Source organism: Myotis davidii, unplaced genomic scaffold, assembly GCF_000327345.1.
Source record: "Myotis davidii unplaced genomic scaffold, ASM32734v1 scaffold59, whole genome shotgun sequence".
NCBI classification, from domain to species: Eukaryota; Metazoa; Chordata; class Mammalia; order Chiroptera; family Vespertilionidae; genus Myotis; species Myotis davidii.
Genome location: NW_006293001.1, coordinates 8,897,366 through 8,902,957, shown reverse-complemented (window position 1 = coordinate 8,902,957; position 5,592 = coordinate 8,897,366). Strand labels below are relative to the sequence as shown.

The 5,592-nt window shown below is 42.6% G+C and overlaps 1 protein-coding gene across 2 annotated transcripts in view; it reads right to left on the bottom strand.

Moving 5' to 3' along the window:
- The window catches only part of PPIG (peptidylprolyl isomerase G), a 46,554-nt gene extending 46,393 nt beyond the window's left edge, over nucleotides 1–161 (bottom strand). For both annotated transcript variants that reach the window (XM_015565764.1, XM_006779568.2), the window contains exon 1: nucleotides 21–161. The gene's annotated coding sequence lies outside the window, so the exon portion shown is untranslated. The remainder of the gene's footprint in view (nucleotides 1–20) is intronic.
- Nucleotides 162–5,592: the final 5,431 nt, after the last annotated feature.

The following is a 5,592-nucleotide window of genomic DNA, read 5'->3' as shown; positions in this document are numbered from 1 at the left end:
GCGGGCTTCAGGCCGCTCACCTGCACGCACGGTCTCCTCCTGCCGGGTCCGGTCCTGCGGAGCGCTTCAAATCTACCGCCGCCAGAAAAGGCGCTAAAGCCCACTACCCGCCTCCCTCCCCCACCACCCAGTCGCCGTGTGGAGGGGACGCGTCGCGCCGGAAGTACGTCACCGGTCGGTCGACCTTAGCTCCTGGTGCTCCCTTGATTGGGTCACCCCGGCCCTGCCAGGCGTTCTAGGGTGTTGGTGCTCATTAACTACCTAGTTTATAGATAGTTTAGTTGATTGGGACCGTTTGTGACTACAAGTAAGAATGCCAAATAGTTCGCGAGATGAAGTGCTTCACTTAGAAAACACTTATTTGTCGTCTTTATTGGGAAGAAAGCCCTCCCTTGAAGAAGCTCCCAGCCAGTCTGGGTGTCTTGGAGCCTTGTCCCTACACTAACAGGTAGCGGATTCTATTCCAGGCCAGGGCACATACCTAAGTTGTGGGTTGGCTCCCCAGTTGGGCCGCAACCCATGGATGTTCTGTTTATCTCTCACATCCATGTTTCTCTCTCTAAAAAGAAAGAAAGCCCTAGCTGGTTTGGTTCAGTGGAGAGAGCGGGTGACTCCGGACTGAAGGGTCCCGGGTTGTGGGCTCCATCCCCAGTTGGGGGCTTGCAGGAGGCAGCCCATGGATCAGTGACTCTCATCATTGATGTTTCTATCTCTTCCTCTTTGAATCAATGAAAGTATATTTTAAAAAATAACAAGCAGCCCTAACCGGTTTGGCTCAGTGGATAGAGAACGTCGGCCTGCGGATTGAAGGGTCCCGGGTTCGATTCCAGTCAAGGGCATGTACCTTGGTTGAGGGCACATACCCAGTGGGGGGTGTGCAGGAAGCAGCTGATTGATGTTTCTCTCTCATCAATGTTTCTAACTCTCTATCCTTCTCCCTTCCTCTCTGTAAAAATCAATAAAATATATATTTTTAAAAATAAATCAAAAGCAATAAAAACATGTGAGGAGTTTTTGAAAACGAAACTTCCGGTTCAGCTTCTAGTTAATGCTATGACACAGTTTTTTTGTAAAAAAGAAAAAAAAAGTGCTATTTGAGGAAAAAGGAAAATTACAAAGTCATTGATGCTCGTTTTTTTTATTTCACAATACCCCATGGTATAGGTTGTTATTGTTTTGCAGATAAAGAAGTGTAGGCACAGGGAGATTAAGTGGCTCCTCTTAAACACAGTTTCTAAATATCAAAGCTAGTCTTTGACTCCAAATACAGTGCTCTGTAGGGGAAATAGGACATATACTGTTATTATTTTAAGAAGTAAGAATCCCTAGATTATGTTAGAAATAAATGCCTACTGCTATTTGGGAGGAAGGGTGCTGGGGCAGTCCTTGTGGGGATGTGGGAAAGTTTTAAAGGAACTAGCTAAGGGAACTTAGGTTTTATTATTGTGTGAAAAGAATGTAAATTATAAAAATAAAAGAACAAGTTATTATTTAAGTTTTTCACTTATTTACGGCCTGTGAATAATTATCAACAATAGTTAGACATGTGGTACATGTAAAAGTCTTGTAAAATAGGACAATTCCTTAAACCATTGATTGCCTTTATAGCAAGGGAGCAACAGCATACTCATCTTTGGACAGTTAAGTGGTTGCATGATTTACACTTTGCAGTGAGGAGGGCAATTCTGCAAGACCTTAAAAAATCTGATTTATGCCCTAACTGGTTTGGCTCAGTGGATAGAGCGTCGGCCTGCGGACTAAAGGGTCCCAGGTTCGATTCCGGTCAAGGGCATGTACCTTGGTTGCAGGCACATTCCCAGTGGGAGGTGTGCAGGAGGCAGCTGATTGATGTTTCTCTCTCATCGATGTTTCTAACTCTCTATCCCTCTCCCTTCCTCTCTGTAAAAAAACCCAATAAAATATATTTTTAAAAATCTGATTTATATTAAGCATTATTAAGATGGATTTTCTTGAGTATTGGTTTGTTTGATTTTTGTTTATTCAGCTTTCTTCAGAATATATTTTTAATTAGATATGACATACAGATTAGTTTCTTAGACTTCGACTTACTGGTAGAGGTAATGTTTAAATGACATTGGTCTTACATTGGTGTATTCCTCTTTCTCATCCATTTAGTCAGAGACATTTTTGAAGAAATGTTACAGATCATCCCATGTAATAAAAGCCTAATATGCAAATAGACTGAACAGTGGAGCGACTGGTCAGTCGGGGGCCAGGCCAGCCAGTAGAGGGCACCAGACCAGCCAAGCCAGGTGCCAGCAGGCAGAGGGGGGGACAGCGTTCGGGGTGCGGTGGGGGGAGCGGCAACCAGTGTTGTTGGAGGGGCGATGGGGGGAGGGGCAGTGCCAGCCCCACTGTCCCTCAGTCAGCACACAAGTCGCCTCCCACAGAGGGAGGCCACTGGAAGAGGCCATCAGAGGAGGTAGCAGGGCAGTGGGGGGCAGGGCCAGCTGCTTGCCAGCCAGCACTGCCCCCCGATTGGCCCACCGGTCACCTGCAGAGGGAGGCCAGACTTGGCTTAAGCCAGGGGTCCTCAAACTTTTTAAACAGGGGGCCAGTTCATTGTCCCTCAGACTGTTGGAGGGCCGGACTATAGTTTAAAAAAAAACTATGAACAAATTCCTATGTACACAGCGGTGGCAAAAACACCCCGCGGGCTGGATAAATGTTTTCGGCGGGCCGCATGTGGCCCGCGGGCCGTAGTTTGAGGACCCCTGGCTTAAGCTGTCAGTCGGACATCTCACAAGGGATCCTGGACTGCGAGAGGTCACAGGCCAGGCTGAGGGACACCCCCACTCCCTGAGTACACGAATTTTCATACACTGGACCACTAGTCATACCATAATTAGCATGTTGAAGTACACAAAGGTGACATTACTAATCTTGTTCTATATATACCATCTTCCAAGAAAAATACACATATATTGTCAATGTAAGAAACATCTACACCTAGAGAATTTTTATGAGTTCATTTGAGCCAAACTGACAACAACTGCTGGGGAGCAAAATCTCAACAAATTGAGAATATGCTCTATAGAATGTCAATTTTGCAGCTTATTTTATATATTAGAATCAAAGGAGGTGAGGTAAGAAGATTTAATCTCTCTTGGTGGGAGATTAAGAAGGTGGGAGAAAGCAAAATGGGGAAATCTCTGGGATTGGATAAAAAATAAAATGGAGAGATACTTCTTTTACATTGGTGGGTACAGGATGGTTAATAATGAACTTTTATAGGACAAGGAGTTGATATTTGGGGGACAAGATAACAATGAGGGATTCTGTGTCCTGGTTTTCTGGTGGTGGGTGTTCCTTGAGGGGTCTGGAAAAGGAGAGTACTCTGACATTTCAAAGGTATGTTATCTTAGATGCAAAAAGACAATAGACAAACTCAAGGTAAAGATAGGCCTTTGTTAAGGAAGCTACAGGCCTAGGTGTGACTACCTGCTTAACCCTTTCAGTTAGAGATTTTTATGTTCAGATCATCTTATGTGGTTACTTTTAGTCTCTGAGTTTGTAAGGCCCACCATGCAGGCCTCCTCTGAGCTTGTCAGGATTAGTATGTGACCCCTCTTTAATCCATAATATGAATTGTCTTATAATTATTTAATAGTAAAATATTAATAAGTACTGTGGGAGCTAAAAAAAAAAAGTAATACTTTTCCTCCCACCTTCTAAATTCTTCAAACTGGGCTAATAATCAAATTAACAGAGACAGATTAATAGGAGAAAATCAAATTTTTAATACATGCTCATGGGGAATTCACACAGTCATGAAAATTCTAGCAAAGCAAATTTAAAAGAGTTTATATGATCAGTTGCTATACTTGTGGAAGTTATACAAATAATCAGGTGAAATTCATTGAAACTAGACTTGTGCAGTAAATTAGTCTTAATTTGGCTATCGTTGAGAAAAATGAGGGTGATTTTAGAAAGAAAAATTGTGTTTCAATAGAATCTATAATATACCATTGTGGACATTAGATTCTAGTTTAGTTAATTGTGTTTAAAGTTTTATTTTTATTTATTCTTAAAATATTTTTTATTGATTTTTTACAGAGAGGAGGGGAGAGGGATAGAGAGTTAGAAACATCGATGAAAGAGAAACATCAATCAGCTGCCTCCTGCACATTCCCTACTGGGTATGTGCCCACAACCAAGGTACATGCCCTTGACCGGAATCGAACCTGGGACCCTTGAGTCCCCAGGCCAACGCTCTATCCGTTGAGCCAAACCTTAGGGCTAATTGAGCCAAACCGGTTAGGGCTAAAGTTTTATTTTTCACCTGTAAACTGAACTGGGTCGTGAATTTTTCTTGTTTTCTTAGATATTTGACTACAACCCTCTGAACCAGCAATTTTCAATCAGTGTGCCGAAAGAATTTTTTAAAAATGCAATATTTGACTATTTAGTCAGGAGCACTGACCTCTTTTCTCTTAGATTGTTAAATAAAAAAATGACAGGCAACACAACAATAGCTATCCGGTGTCAGTAAATCAAAAGTATACCTTTTTTCTCCCCCTCAGATTAGCAAAATATATAATATAATTTTGGTGTGTCACAGAATTTTAGTAAGCAGTGTATGTGTGCCATGAGATGAAAAAGATTGAAAAGCGCTTCTCTGACCTAATGGTTTCAGTTTTCTCCCATCCTGGGAGTTGGAATTATTGAGAACTAAAACTGTATTTTTTCTGAAACTTATAATTACAATCCACAGCTGGACGACACGATGCAAAAACTTCAGACATCATCACAACAGCTTGTGCTTAAACAGTCTCAGTGACTGATGCTGTGTAAGCCAAGCAAAGTTTACCTGAGCACCTGATGGCATCATCAGGGACATTCAAACCACAGACAGGAGTATCTGTCGGCTTGTCACTGCCTGCCCACATTTTCCACCAGCAGAAGGGAACCGAAGTTTTACTGCCCTGAATCCGCCTTTTGGGACGTTGATTTTAAGCTGGTAATTAAGAAACAACTCAGAAAGAACCTTTGACCCTCCCCCTCTTTCCTGTTCAGAAAAATCTGCTTCAGGAAGGATATTGCATTAGCCTAAATAGCTTAATTTGAATTATGTATGGTAGATGGGGCTTCAGGCAGAGGCCTGTTAGGTAGATAACCCCTGTGTCCCGATGCTTCTTAGGTGCCTAGCAAGGATTTTTCTGCTATGTGTGTTCTGCTCTCCTCAACTGCCCTGTAAATCACCCAGTTCTCACTTCTGAAATCCGAAGACCCTATTTCCTTTGCTCAAAATGTCATATATATCCAATGCTGCCTCATTGGAATTTCATGCTCATGTGAATTTCTCTTGTGTATGTATTAAAATTTTATTTTCTCCTGTTTATCTGTCTCTGTTAATTTAATTATTAGCCCAGCTGGAAGAATTTAGATGATGGGAGGAAATGCATTAATTACTTTTAGCTCACACAGTGCTTATTAGATACTAGGGGCCCAGTGCATGAATTCCTGCACCTTGAAAGGCACTGTGGGCTTCAAGGCTGCAGTGGGCGCAGGGGCCGGTCTTGGCCCATCCTCCATGCTCCCACCTGGCCCCTACCCTGTCTGCCTGATCCC